The 14,599-nt window shown below is 46.7% G+C and overlaps 1 protein-coding gene across 2 annotated transcripts in view; it reads right to left on the bottom strand.

Moving 5' to 3' along the window:
* SEPTIN9 (septin 9) overlaps positions 1-14,599 on the bottom strand; it is a 143,289-nt gene that overhangs the window by 117,050 nt on the left and 11,640 nt on the right. The gene's annotated exons all lie outside the window — the stretch shown is intronic.

Raw genomic sequence — 14,599 nt, 5'->3', positions numbered from 1 at the left:
TATTCGTAGAGTGATGATTGCTGTAAGACTCATCTCCCAGGTATGCTGAAAAACTCATCAAGAACCAGAATTCACCTTAACAAGCCATATGCAGAAACTGTTTGTTGATTAGTGCCTAAGTTTCTCTTTTCATAGCACAGTAGGAGCCACAGAGGATCCTCAGCTCAACACAAACCCTGCCTAACTGCACCAATATTTTGAACTGGGGTTCCTACCCTGCAAACAGGTAAGAGACTGACCAGTTCTTCGGGGTGATGATGTTGCTTAATTACAAGTGATAGTCTTTAAACAAGTATCTTCATGTTTCACCATCTACCAGATTTGTTGGACAATAAGCAAAGGGGCTAAACCGGCACCAAGTTAAGCTGTAGAACATCCCCAAACTGTGATTTGTAACATAGCCACAACCTTGCAAACCTTGCCAGCTGGAAGAGTGCATCAAGGAGAAAGAGCATGAGCTGAAGAGAAAAGAGAGAAAGAAGAAACAATAAAGAGAGAAAAAGAAAGAAGAAAGAAAAAAAGAAAGAAGAAATAAAGAGAAAGAAAAAAAGAAAAAAAAAAGAAGAAAATATATAAAAGGCAGGAAAACTTTCTTAGCAATGAGCCCTGGGATGGAGAGAGGGAAAGGAAAAGAGCTACCTGGCAACTCTACATGGAAAAAGTGCCTCACACTTAGAAGCCTCTGCTTATAAATATGCACATGCATGTGCATTTTCTCTCTCCCCTTCCTTTTCTAATAGAAAAGCCTCTGTGACTACAGCATTATGTGGCTGAACCACAGGGTTGGTCCCAGGGAAATGGCGGAGCTGACCAAGCATGGCAGCATGGGGAGAGCCCCCAGTGAGTACCGCCCGAGCCACGTCCCCGCTCAGCTCTGCCCCGCAGAGAGGGCAGCCAGCCAAAGGGCCAAAAATAGAGCCGGGAATCCACCCGCACACAGACAACCAGCCTGTCTTCAAGAGCTTTAGCTGCATTGCAATGGGGCAGTCTGCTGCTACGCAGATTGCTCTGCCTGCAGTTTCCAGTACTGACAGCAAAAGAAGGGCTGAAGTTTCTAAAAGCTTGTGCGCTATAATCAGCCTCATAAATTGTAAGCATTTTTTTTTTTCCTACTAAACCCAGCCCTGTTTTTTAAAGTATTTTCTCCTCTCTAAATGTCTACTGCTTCTTTGGATACTAGCAAAACTGAAGAGGCGTATTTCCTCTGCTCTGGGTTTTAAATAGCACTTCTTCAGACAAGCTGCAAGAGCACTACAGTCCTGGCTCAGCTCCTTGCAGAGAACAAATACCTCTGCTTTGTCTGTGTGCAGGCAAGGTGCAGTGTTGAAATTGGCTTTCATAATTGCTCAAAAACCAGAGAAAAATGTCCCTTATGGGTGGCACCCTGAAGAACACAGATATGCAGCCATGCTGAGCTATTTAAACACATCCTTTAATGTTCAAAGACTTCATTCAGTCTGCGGCAAAGCAGGACGGAAGTCGAGTGAGGAGCTTACAAGCTTGGACAGGATCGCACATAGGAAATAGGCTTTATTCCCTTTAGCAACGACTCCAGTGGAAAAACACACACAGGACTTGGAGCATCCAACACAGCAGCACAACCACCGGAGCATCCATGCGCTGGCTGAGCCTGTACCTTTTATGCAAACATTTCCAAGTATTTATTTATCTGCCCTGCCTCGCAGGTTTTCTCTGGGGATCTGTAATTACTATTCACACCATTTTAAAATAGGTAAACCCACAGGTGGACAAGCAGAATTGATTTGCCCTGTATTGGAGACAGCATTAGAGGGAAGTTTTTCTGACAGCTGTTGCTTTAACCCCTCTTAACGACTTTAATAATACATAATAATGCTGTTAATCCCTTTCAACAGAAGGGAAAATAAGGAGCAAACAAGCCATTTGTACAGGCTGTCCATCACCTTAACAGCAAATCTGGAAAGAGGCGGGAGCACTACAAAGTCCAAGCCAAGCTTGCTGTCCGCGATGCCCCACTGCCCCTTCATGAAGGGAGGATCCAGACACAGTCCTGAAAAGCAGATAAACAGCAGGGAAAGCTGGCAGCCTGGCAAGAGACAAGATCGGGGTGGGGGGAGCATGCAACAGCTAAAAACATGCTGCTCTGAACACACTGCCAGGAAGCCAGCAATGGGGGCAGGACCGGAGAGTATTGGCTTGCTGAGCACAATCTGGGGTTACCTCTATTTATAGCATGGAAGCAGCAGGCTGAGCCCTGAGTTTGGGCTGTGGGGCTGTGAAATGGATATCAAAGGTTTCCACCCCAGACACAGTGTCTATGAGTCTTCCCTCTTAACGCAGTGCAAATGCCCTCAAGCCATGCTATAAGTTTATTGTAGTGCACTGGACTAAAAAATAATGAAATATGCTTTATTTAGTGAAATTAGGAATGCTTTCCACATCACTGGCAGAATGACTTCAAAATGGAAGGGTCCAACAGTTAAAATCAGCCAATGGAAGAACAGTTCATTCAATGCAGTGGATGTACCGCAGCAGGACAAAGTTACGATATTTGCAGAGCTTAGCCTCACCTTGGCTCACTGGCTGAGCAATATTTTTTCATGTTTCATAGTCAACAACTAACTGCCTCCAGATCCACAGGCTGGGACCATATGGCACAGCACGAAGGCAGCAGCACCAAAGGCACATGGGGCTTGACTGGGGTCTTCTTTGCAACTGCTGAAGCTAAGAATTGGTCCAACTGGGTTGTGTCAGCTCAAGTGAGATCCCAGCCAGGCTCACAACTAAATTACTCCCTCAGATAATATTGGGCCAAATGCTTTACTACTTCTTGCTTCTTGCAGCTGCTGATATAACACACTATGGATGTAAAGCATTCCAATATTGAAATAAGAGCATTTTCTAGACACTTGCCCCAGTGCAGAGGATACAGATGTGGTACAGGGCAGCCAGGAGGCTGAATCCAGCCCATCTGGAGAAGCTGTCCTTGCTATAGTGTGACTTTTCTAGCTGACTTTGCTGAATCTGAACTTAGAGCTAACAAGGAGACGGACAGAGATGTTCACCTCCAATACAGTCAACAGGTACCTTCTCCAAAACAAAGTTCTTGCATGATACACCCCAAAATTTTTATGGATGCATATAATAGTAATGAGACAGGCCACCTGAAGTTTATTTTCTCCTCAGAGTAAGTGATCCATGCCACTACATGCATACCACGTAAAAATCAAAAGAACAAATGAGTAATTTCCATTATCAAGAGAAACCACAGGGTGCAGACAAACAATGGAGGATGTAACCCAGGAACTTGCTCTCTCTACACAGTCCAGTAAAAACAAAAAACAAACAAACAAAAGAACCCAAACCAAACAAAGGTCATGCCAGACAGGGATGGGCCAAAACCAGCAGGAGCCATCCCACAGTGTGCTGGAGTCAGCAAAGTGGCACCAGGTCATCCGAGCAGCCAGTGTGACCCTTGCTTCTGTTAAGTGTATTTACTACTGGGTCTAAGATCAGATAATTCACCTTCCTTCTTCACCCATCACGAACGCGGCAGGATGTCCAGACAGCACTGGAGACATGTCTCTATCCAAGACCAGTTTCCTCCTATGGACATTTCCCTACTCCTGGCTCCCCAGAGCTCTCTCCTGGAGCATACAGGTCTAGATCAAGTCATGGAGCCAGCCCTAGACTCCACCAACTTTGGCAATGGAGTGGTGGGAGACCCCCCTAGCAGAACAACACTTCAGAGGTATCCCAGCACCTACACAGCACTGGTACTTTAGAGGTGGTTCCCTCTGGGGCAGGATCTGCACCAGCCTGTGCACTGCAGAGGCACCCAGCCCTACCTCCTCCTGCCTGCTGCTGTCTCCTCAGGCCACCCCTGCTGTTGGCTAGGGAGGATATAAGATGACATCAAGGATGTCACCTCATTTGCCCTGCAGTAGATGCAGAGCTGGCAGAGGTACCAGTACAGACTGTTGGGGCAGAGTTTTCCACTCCCTTTTGGGACGTGCATATCCACTGCAATACTCTTAGGACCATCTGTTCATGATCGTACAGGGTGTGAAATCTACCTTACTTTATTTACTTCACAGATACTATCCAGTGAGTGGGGAAGAGAACTGCCTTCGCTGGCAGCTGTATTTCATCCTGCCCCATACAGACAAGCTCGACAAGTTCCTGAGATAAAAAGCTGGAGAAAACTTCATTAGTAACAAGGCCTGGAGCTGTTAATAGAGAGACACTAACCCACACATGGTTTGATCATAGAATCATTAATATTGGAAAAGACTGCTAAGATCATCAAGTCCAACTGTCAACCCAACATCCCCAGGCCTCCTAAACCACGTCATGAAGTGCCACATCTACACATTTTTCTAACACCTCCAGGGATGGAGACTCCACCACCTCTCTGGGCAGCCTGTTCCGATGATTGACCACTCTTGCAGTAAAGAAATTTTTCCTAATATCCAGTCTAAACCTCCACAGACTTGAGTCTGTTTCCTCTCATCCTATCACTCATTACTTGGGAAAAGAGACCAACCCCCACCTCACTCCTTTCCCCTCAGCCTCCTCTTCTCCAGGCTAAACCCCTCCAGCTCCCTCAGCCTCTCCCCAGCACACTTATGCTCCAGACCCTGCCCCATCTCCATTGCCCTTCTCTGGACACGCTCCAGCACCTCCAGGCCCTTCTTGTCCCGAGGGGCCCAAACCTGAGCCCAGCATTCGAGGTGGGGCCTCCCCAGGGCCGAGCACAGGGGCCCCATCCCTGCCCGGCTCCTGCTGGCCACCCCAGTGCTGACACAAGCCCGGGGGCTGGTGGCCTCCTTGGCCACCCGGGCACTGCTGGCTCATGCCCAGCCGGCTGTCAGCCAGCACCCCCAGGGCCTTCTCCGCCGGGCACTTCCCAGCCCCTCTGCCCCAGGCCTGGGGTGCTGCCTGGGGTTGGTGTGACCCAAGGGCAGGACCCGGCACTTGGCCTTGTTAAACCTCATCTAGTTGGCCTCGGCCTATTGATCCAGCCTGTCCAGGTCCCTCTGCAGAGCATTCCTACCCTCAAGCAGACCAACACCCCTGCCCAACTTGGTGTCACCTGCAAACTTATTGAGGGTGCACTCAATCCCCTCATCCAGATCATTGATGAAGATACTAAACAAGACTGACCCCAACAGTGAGCCCTGGAGAACCCCACTTGTAACCAGCCACCAACTGGATCTACCTCTGTTTACCCCAACTCTCTGGGCTTTTTTACCCAGCAAAGAGTACACCGTCCAAGCCATGAGCCGCCAGCTTCTTTAGAGGAATGCTGTGGGAGACAGTGTCAAAGGCTTTACTGAAGTCCAGGTAGACACATCCACAGCCTTTCCCTCATCCCCTAGGTAGGTCACCTGGTCATAAAAGGAGATCAGGCTGGTCAGGCAGGACGTCCCTTTCATGAAGCCATGATGACTGGGCCCAATCCCCTGGTTGTCCTGCAAGTGCCTGGTGAACACACTCAAGATGAACCGTTCCATAACCTTCCCTGGTACCAAGGTAAGGCTGACAAGCCTGTAGTTCCCTGGATGCTCCTTCTGGCCCTTCCTGTAGATGGGCATCATACTGCAAAACCACCGCCTCAGAGGCTTCTCCCACATACCAGACCAGCTCCTGGGGATTGAGCTGCGAAGTTTTAATGCTAACATAGGACATTGCCTTCTGAGGTAGAGCCCTACACATGGAGCGGCAGGTGTCGCTGGAGACAGCTGGGGACAGAAAGGGTCTGGAGGACCCTTTCTGAGGTCTGTAAGGGAGCTGTCTGTAAGCTGAGGACTGTAAGGGAGAGACATCTGTTTGCTGAGTAGCAAAGGAAGAAGAGTCTCTATTGCTTCAAGACTAACTCCAACGAGCCACACAATTACAACTTCACTTCCACTAACTTGAAATCCACTTGCAACATTAACCTCCAAAGGAATATGTTTTTAAAAGGAAAAAAAAAAGGAAAAAATTCGTGTTCATTTCCAGCACTAATCAGAAACATGCACTGAAGCATAAAAGACACTTTTCCAGATTCTGTGTAATAGAAACTTTTTCCAAAGAAGCTGAGCACAGCTAGAAAAAAAAACAAACCTTCAACTCATATTCATGGTTTCATTCTGGATCAAATATCTCTGGCAGCAAAGTGAGCTTTCACTGGGATGGAGAGATGCCATTCCCAAGGGGCACTGAGCACAGACACAGGAGTGGACCTCTAACATCTCCAACACATCTACCACCCCAGGGGCACACCAACAAGTTTTATGTGGCTAGGTCAAAGGCTAAGCATAGACCATACAGCCGAAAACACCACCAACCATTTCACTTATGTGGGAGCTGGATATCATCAGGCTGGGTCCAGACGACACTGCTAATCAGCACAGCACCATTAACACAAGTGGAGCCATGGGTTCATGCACAGAAAGAACCCAGTCCAAGGCTGGATTACAGATAACCCTCAAGGAAACCACAGGAAACTTGGCATTAGTAAGATGCATATATTCCTACCACAATGTTATACTTCTGGCAGGTGCCAAACACATTCCAACACTAAAAAAAAAATAATCCAAAAGCTTGTGCTAATGATAAGGGGTAGAAAGAATTAAGCCTCAATTTTTCCAACTTTAGAAAGGCTTCCCCAAGCCCAGCAGTGGCCTGCCCAGAGCTCCTGGCCACAGCCAAGGGGTAAGTTAGTAGAAGGACCAGTCATGCACATGGTGGTAGAAGATAGCAGGGGATCCAGCGCTTTAAACTTGGCTCAAGTTCAGGCTTTGATTCAAGATTTTAACTCAATTAATCTGCAGTAATTCTTAGGAAATCAACCGATGCATCCATAGAGCTCAAGGCCAGAAAATTGCCTTGACTGACCTGCAAAACCCACACCACACATTTTTATCCAGTCATCATGAATTCAAGCTCATGCTTGAATGAAGTCTGGGCTTTTCAATCTCAATGTCAAGATTTAAACATTGGAGCCCAAGTGCTTCGGCAAATTGCTCAATAGGGAAAAGGACCTTCAAACAGCACAGAGAACATGCCTCTTCCCCATGCATTTATTCTGAGGTGAGCAAACTCAATCCTCAGATATTCACTTAACAGAAATAGCAAGATCATTTCACCACTGTTTGTGATGGTGTGTTCTTTACTGCCCACAAATTCCTCACAGCTGATAGTCATTCAAAGATACACTGGACAAACATGAAAGCACACAAAAAAAATTAGCACAAGCAGTTTTTTATATGAAAAAGCATGTTAGTCATCCTCTGTGATCCTTCTGGTTACAGTGTTTCAGTAATCTGGCCAGGCAGCAGAAGGGATGCCACATCACCACACTGACACATCAGATGACTTGTACAAATGCATACTTCTAATGCAAGTATCCTCACAACTTGGAAGGGACTGGAAAACCAGGCCTTTTGTATGTAGTCTCAGTTTTGCTGGTTTATCTGATTCTTTTACTTAGCAGCAGGAGGGAAGGGGAAAGGATTTATAAAGGAACAGAAAACTTGTGAATCAGCTTCTTGTGAAGCTGATTGGGAATGGTCCTGGTAAGTACTGTCAAGCCTAAAATCACTTCCAGTTCACTGTTGAAGCTAACCAGATGTCCAAAGAGATCTTGTCCCTCTAAATTTACCCTGTCTTCACCACTCTCCTCATTTACTCACAGTTCTTAGCTTCTGAAATCCAAAAGGGAGAAGCAGCAGGACCTAAAGAGCTACAACAATGTTTTGTCATGGCATTTTCACCAAGTGAGGGGGTTTTGCCAGAATGTGTCACAGAGCTCGCAAAACCATTGCGAGAACAGCTTAGGTTTGGTCCCATTTGTTTCTGCAGAACCTGCAGTATCCCAGCAGAGGTAGGAAGGAGGGAAGGCGTCTGAACTCATCCAAGCTGCAGCCTTGCTCAAAGAAGGAAATAATAAAATTCTTACATTAACCAGCTGCCACCGGAGCTTTAGCAAGCTAGAAATGTGTTAGTTAATGATTAACACTAGTAGCACAAGAATCCCCAGGAGCTTGAATGAACAAGGGATAAGGCTTAGCATGCAGAGCACTGTGCAAATAAAGAACAAAATGAATGATCACTGCTCATCCTTTGCCTTCCAAAAAACCCCAAACATTTACAGCACCCAGACTCATACATGCACCTAACCTTCTCAGGTTCATCTGGCAACGGCCATGGATTAGTTGGAGAAAACCACTGTCAGATTTGAAGGAGGGGAAAGGAATTTTAAAACTGCAATGGGCTATTTCCACATGGATCAAATACTCTCAAGACACCCCGTGGCTCTCCTCCCCACTCCCGGCAGGGCCATAACATTCTGGCTCTGACCACACAGGAGAACTCCTGGTGCAAACCTCCCAGCCCAGCCTGTAGCTCTCTGCTGCACTCAGACACTATGTACAGCTTTAGCACACTAAGCAGCAATGTGTTCCTTCAGATTAAACAAGACCAAATCACCCTTACTTAGATTTTAAATCAATTTCTTGCCACCTTCTTGTAACCTCAATGCAATCCAAATTTTACTTTTCAGCCACAGCATTTGCTCAGTGACCATTCAGTGCTTCCCTGCTCTTGCTTTAGACACAGAACTCCTGAACTTGTGTTTCAGAGGGTCCCCCCACAACAAACATCACTGGATTTATCATCAGAGCTCTGCAAGCCTGGTGCTGCCATCAGGATGCAATACAGACCCCTTCTGTTTGCCAGGCTCTGAAAAGCAAATGTTGATTTTTCCCAGAGAGGGATAGGGGTATATAAAGGAGAAAAGCCGAGAACAAAGAGGCAGCAGCTCACTAGCCAAAGGGCTGCTGATGACAAAGGGCAGAGGTTAAGGGTTCTCCTGAGCCTTGGTGATCCACCAGGCTGCTTGGTGGAGGCGTGCCAGTGCCTGTAGCTAACAGGACACCCAGAGCAGACCTGGCCACTTTGGACTCTCCAGCCTTAGTGGAACAACTCCTCATTCACAGCTAGAGGACACAAGGGATAACCTTTGGTTTCAAGACCAGTGTCTGACTCTGACAACGCTGTAAGGGATAAAACTGAACCAGGGATTTTACTTAGATGCAAAGTTGCAAGCCCAAGTCTCACTCCATACTTGTGACGAAGTGCCCTTTTCCTCTGCCCAGCACAAGAGATGCTCCACTGCAGCCATATAACGTCCAGATAAAGGAACCAGCAACAGGTAAAGAAGCAGCCAAGGACCCATGGTCACTAAATCCCATTCCCTCCCTAGCCAGAAACTCAGATAAATACACAGGGACAAGATTCACAAACTATCTGGCCACTTGACTGATAACAGGTAATCTTGGAAAAGCATTAAGCTTAAGCAGACAATGGTCACTTTTGTCTCTGCATCAAACATCCACACAAATGTACTTTGGACTACAAACAGTACCTGGAGCCCTTTCACCCAAGCATCCTTTGTGCAGCAGAGGCAGAAACACACACGCTTTGTAACCATACATTCATACAATAATGAATCTGGATCGCTTTGGTAGGAGTGCAATCCTCTGATATTACACTGAATTGCCTGGAAGTCAGAAATCACTAGGGTTCAAGCTACGGTTCAGAAACCAAATTGCTGGGTAGCCCTGCACAAGAAATTTAAGCTCAAAATCGCAGCTGCCCCCTTAGGACATCAGACGTCCACATTCTTACATTCATCTTCTACCCCAACTCCAGTTGCATCTTGATTCTCTGCTCATTTGAGGATAACCTGCACTAGGAAGATGCTGAGGTGGGCAGCCAGGGAAGACCAGGTCAGCTGCTGGGGCAAAGTCGTCTGCAGACAGAGGGGTCGGGAACCACTCAACTGCCATCACAGCTCTACAATGACTTGTTGCATATAACTTTCTTCCTCCACATCTCATTTTACAGACAAAGAAAAGGATGTGTCAAACAATTCCCCTGCCTATAGGAGCAGGAGGGATATACTATTTAATGCTTTTACATTTTAGCTGTACTGTAAAGAATGATTCAGGCTCTATCTCTAGATTATTGAGATAATGTCTGCTGTCCTTAAACATAAGGGAAGAAAAGTTACAAATTGAGATTATGATGAAGCCCTGGACCCATACAACTGAGGGTTTTCTCCTATTAAGTCTGCCCCAGAAATAGCCAAGGCAATCCAGTTTCATAAGCTACTAACATTCTTTGAATTTTTTTCCTTGTATCTTACAATTACATTTAATAGTGGCTACAGCAGGGAAATTGGAATAGAAGAGAACTTCAGCCAATTTTTTAGGATGTATTTGAGTGTCTAATATTGCAGATCAGCTTACACTAGAATTTGCAGAAGTACTTCTACAAACTGTAGTATAACTCCAGCTCTATATTGAGAGGGCATAAATGCGTCTTAAAAACATCAGTGCTACACTTAAGGTCTCTCTTCCATCTCCAAGTCAGACGGACCCACAGAAAGCCCAACCATAGTCCCAAAGTCAGCTACATGAGCTGCTTAAGGCTGTATCTGTGAGGGATTAGCAGTCAACACTGAGATTAAATTTCCTGTGAGCTCCCCCTCTCCACCATATGAAGCACTTAAAGGCAATCAAAGGAGGACTAGGTTCTCAGAAGTACCCATTGCTCATGCTGAGCCCCAGAACATCTGTTGTGTCCTGCTTCTGCACATCAGAGGAATAAGGCACCCAGCACAAAAGCACTAAATTGATTTAAAAACAAGATGTAGAATCAGTACATAGGTGCTAATATCTTACTGGCTCATCCTTTTAAATCTTTGTGAAGGACAAAATAATTCTAGACCCAATGCCTATCCTTCTTCCAAGCCATACTCTCCAACAGTCAGCTCTACAGAGGGACAGCAAGAAAATGAAAAATAGGTTCATTTAAATAAGCTCCAGCTGTAGGAACCACCACTACTTGATGCTGTTCCATGATTACATTCTTTTCTCCCTAGGTACCAAGTGGTCCCAGTGCAACTTGTTCCTCTAATGGGTTTCTGCAGTTGCCAGCAAGAGAAAGGTAAAGCACCTGGCACCACCAAACAGTTCAGCCCTGACAAAAGGCAGAGTGAAGTCACTCCTGGCACAGGTGAAAACTGTTTCAAAGCATGGAGCGCTGCCTGCAGCCTCTAAGGAAGCTTTTCTCTCTTAAAAGAAGGCTCACACAAGGAGACACAAAGCCTATTCTGTAGGTCTGGCTGAAAGGCAGCATTGTATGTGGGACATGGCACGCTCAGCGTAACAGAGCTGGGCAGCAGAGGTGCAGGCCCAATCCAGAACCTCTCCCGCGAGTCGCTCATCCCAACAATACAAATGTTCAGCCTCTACTATGAAAATCCTCACAGGAAAAAAAAAAAAAGCAATTGCTGCTATTTCTGTAACAAATACATGAATACGCACTGGACAGAGATCTGCTTTGTGCTGGTGTGATTTCTCCCGAAAGCTCAGCCTGCAACTACTGAGTAACCCAAACCTCTATGCACTGACCCTAGCACCGCTGAGACCTTGTACTGTGCTAAGCACCAGCACAAGAGAGGATTCCCAACATGGTGAAGCTTATGGACTTGAACCTTATGCCATAAGTAATGAACCATACTGAGTGCAATCTGCCACGGCGTAGGCACAGGCTGCTACCAGCCAAATCTGAAAGGTTTTTCTCTGTCTGGAGGCTCAGGTCACTTCTGATGACTCCAATGACAAGCCAAACTTTCGTAAATGGCATCTTCTGCAGTCAGAGGACTCCAAGACCTCTTGTCCAGAGGGGATCCATGACACTGCCATGCCCCTCCAGCCCAAACCTGCCTCAACCCTTTATTTGCCCTGCAGGAGCATTGTCCAGACAGGAACCTCTGTCCCCTGTCCAGAGTTGTAGGATCAATGAGGGGCCAAGGGAGGATGTTCTGGGGAGGACTGTTGAAATTCCAGCCTTATCTCCAGAGGCTGAGATCACAGGTAGAAAAATGTTTCTGTGTTGTCTCGGGAAGCTTCCTGCTGGCACCCCTCTTCTTCTCCACAAGAGCACCTCTTTTTGTGAGCAGTTTTGGAATCAGAGAAGAATGTTTACTGGTACAGACTAAGTGTATTTACTATTTCTGAGACATCAGATCTGCAACGGTGCCTGTCGCCAGTGTGACACAGCTGTTCCTCAACCAGCTCTGTCCTGAGCAGGTTGGGGAAGCAGTCCCAGCTGGAGGGAGAGATGCTGCCATTTCTGAAAACTGCTGGTACACCAAGCAGTCACTCACTGTGCCACCGCTTGCTGCTGCAAACTGGTCACCACATGCCTTAGCATCTGTGAAGGAAAGATGCCCACTATTTTGGAGACCTCTGGTTATCACCCTAAGGCCTGGACTTTGCTCTGTCAAAGATACATACAAGCCTCAGGGCAGCACCTGTCTGAGCATTTGCACATTAAGAGTCTGAGCAGGAGCCCCAGACACCCTCCATAGTCAATGAAGGAGACAGGCACTGCAGCTGATGAGTCATCTCCATTCTGAGATGGAAATGGAAGATAGGGTGATTCATCTGACAGCCCCTGGCTGGAGAGAGGCTGCAGGGACCAGCTCTGATTCAGAGAGCTGCTTTTAGATGGCTCAACCTAGGCAAAATTAAATTCCAGCTTCATTTTTTCCAGGCCTCAGTCCCTTGTAATACAGGATCTTCGGACTCTCCAAGCTTGAAGATCAATGTCTGAAAGACTGAAGACACTTACAGGAATAGGAAGCACTTTGGTTATCTGCACAGTCATTAGACAAGGAGCAGGAGTCAGGGTATCTGATTATGCCCAACCTGGACACACAAACCAAATGAAGCAGCTTGTTTCCCTACAGCTCAATTTCCTCTGCAATGAAGTGGCATAAGCCTATGCCTTTCACAGAATTTCCCATGGATACCCGGAAAGGCCTTGGGAGCACAGGAGAAAAGGTGAAGTTTATTCACAAAGCGCATCACCTGGAGGAAGCCAAAGCCTCTGCAGGGCTCTGCCCTGGCGATACCAGCACAGAGCAAGGCCACTGCCAGGTAGTCCCATGCTCCAGGAGAAGGTGAGAAACAGCCGTGCCCCTCTCTGAAGTGAATTGTCACCAATCGTGCCCTAAGTTTCCTGGGCATAAACAAAGCATTGACCTCCAGAGCTCTTTGGCATCTGTCACCATCTGTTTATTCCATAAGAAAGTGAAATTAAAAAAAAGAAACCCCACCACCTCCCCCCCAAAAAAACCCCACACCAAAAAAAAAAAATCAAAACCCCTGAACACCAGAGTTGAAACAGTGTTTAATCTTGCAAAGATTATGATTACATTATTTGAAAAGCGGAGGAGGCTATAAATCCCCCAAAACAGAGGTCTCTACTTAGTTTATAGTTTTATTTTGCCCATAATCTATAGGCAACAAGGCTTGGATGCTCCCAGGGTGTTCTGAGGGACTATGCCAAGGCAGCTTTTAATCCAAAGCCTGATCTCCCAGCTGCGTTTTGACCTAAGGATAACTAATTCATTAGCCATCAGAAATGGGAAATAGAGAATTTATAAAAGATTAAGATGATCCCAAGCAGGGATGAAATGCCAATGTTAGAGAATATTAGAATTCAAATTAATCCTGATACACTGGAAATGGGCAAATAAACAGAAAACCCAAATAAGATGCAATGTGATTTAGCAGAGACCAGTGCTAAGGTCTACTCTATACACTAGACTCCCTCATTTCAGTGGTTGCAGGAGGCTCCTATGAAAGATTCATATCCTACATGGGCTGAATCGCCAGATTTTATCATCGACTACAGAAATAGCTTAGGGTGACAAGTACTCCATGCAGGTTCTTGCAGGAAGGTGGGATGGAGCTGACTGCAAACTGAGGTGTGGAAGGCAAAATGCCGGAGCCCTGTAAACGAGGTGGCCAACAGTATCCACGCTCAGCTCCAGGAGAAGTTCACCTCGTAGAAGATCAGAATTAGACCATTCCCTTTGCAGACCTCTAACACTGTGCACTGGATCCTCAGTGTGAAAAGCCACCAGGTGCCAAGCAGAGCAGCTCCGTTTCAAGAGTCTGTTTGCACTTAACCAGCTTGTCTGTCGGGGATCCTACCATGCCCTTAGGATTCCCTCCTGTGTAAGAAGCCAGGAGAGATAAGCTACATGAAGAGAACCAGAAAACCTGACTATGCACAGGCAGCCTTGCAGCAAGCACACTGCTCCCATCAGATCTGCACAGCTGACTGCTTCCCTAGCCTGCCCCATTCCTGCAGCCCTGTAAATGTAGGAGTGGCAGAGCCTTCCGGAAACACCCAGACATCCTGCACTCAGCAGGGTTAACAGGAGGTCCTCCAGGCTGTGTTAATAAGCCATGATTTTGCCTCGAAACTGGGAGTATCTTGGAATAGGAGAAGGTGCTACATGCCACCTGCTCCAGGTCCATGTGACAGCCAAGTATTTGCTTAGAGAGAAATGCAAACAAACCTGCCCTGGCAAGCTTCATGCTCTCCTAGAAATTCAAACGAGGTCATCTCCAGACAGAAAGCCGGAGAGCATGGAACAGTCCCAGGTAAAGCATCTGCCTCCGTGCCTACTCGGGCAGCTCTGGCAGCCCACAGTCAGCAGAGAGGAGGAGGTGAGGAGGGAGCAAAGCCACGACTCATTGGCAGGGTA

Source organism: Phalacrocorax carbo, chromosome 16, assembly GCF_963921805.1.
Source record: "Phalacrocorax carbo chromosome 16, bPhaCar2.1, whole genome shotgun sequence".
NCBI classification, from domain to species: Eukaryota; Metazoa; Chordata; class Aves; order Suliformes; family Phalacrocoracidae; genus Phalacrocorax; species Phalacrocorax carbo.
The sequence above is the reverse complement of the archived record's forward strand: the minus strand, read 5'-3'. Positions and strand labels throughout refer to the sequence as shown.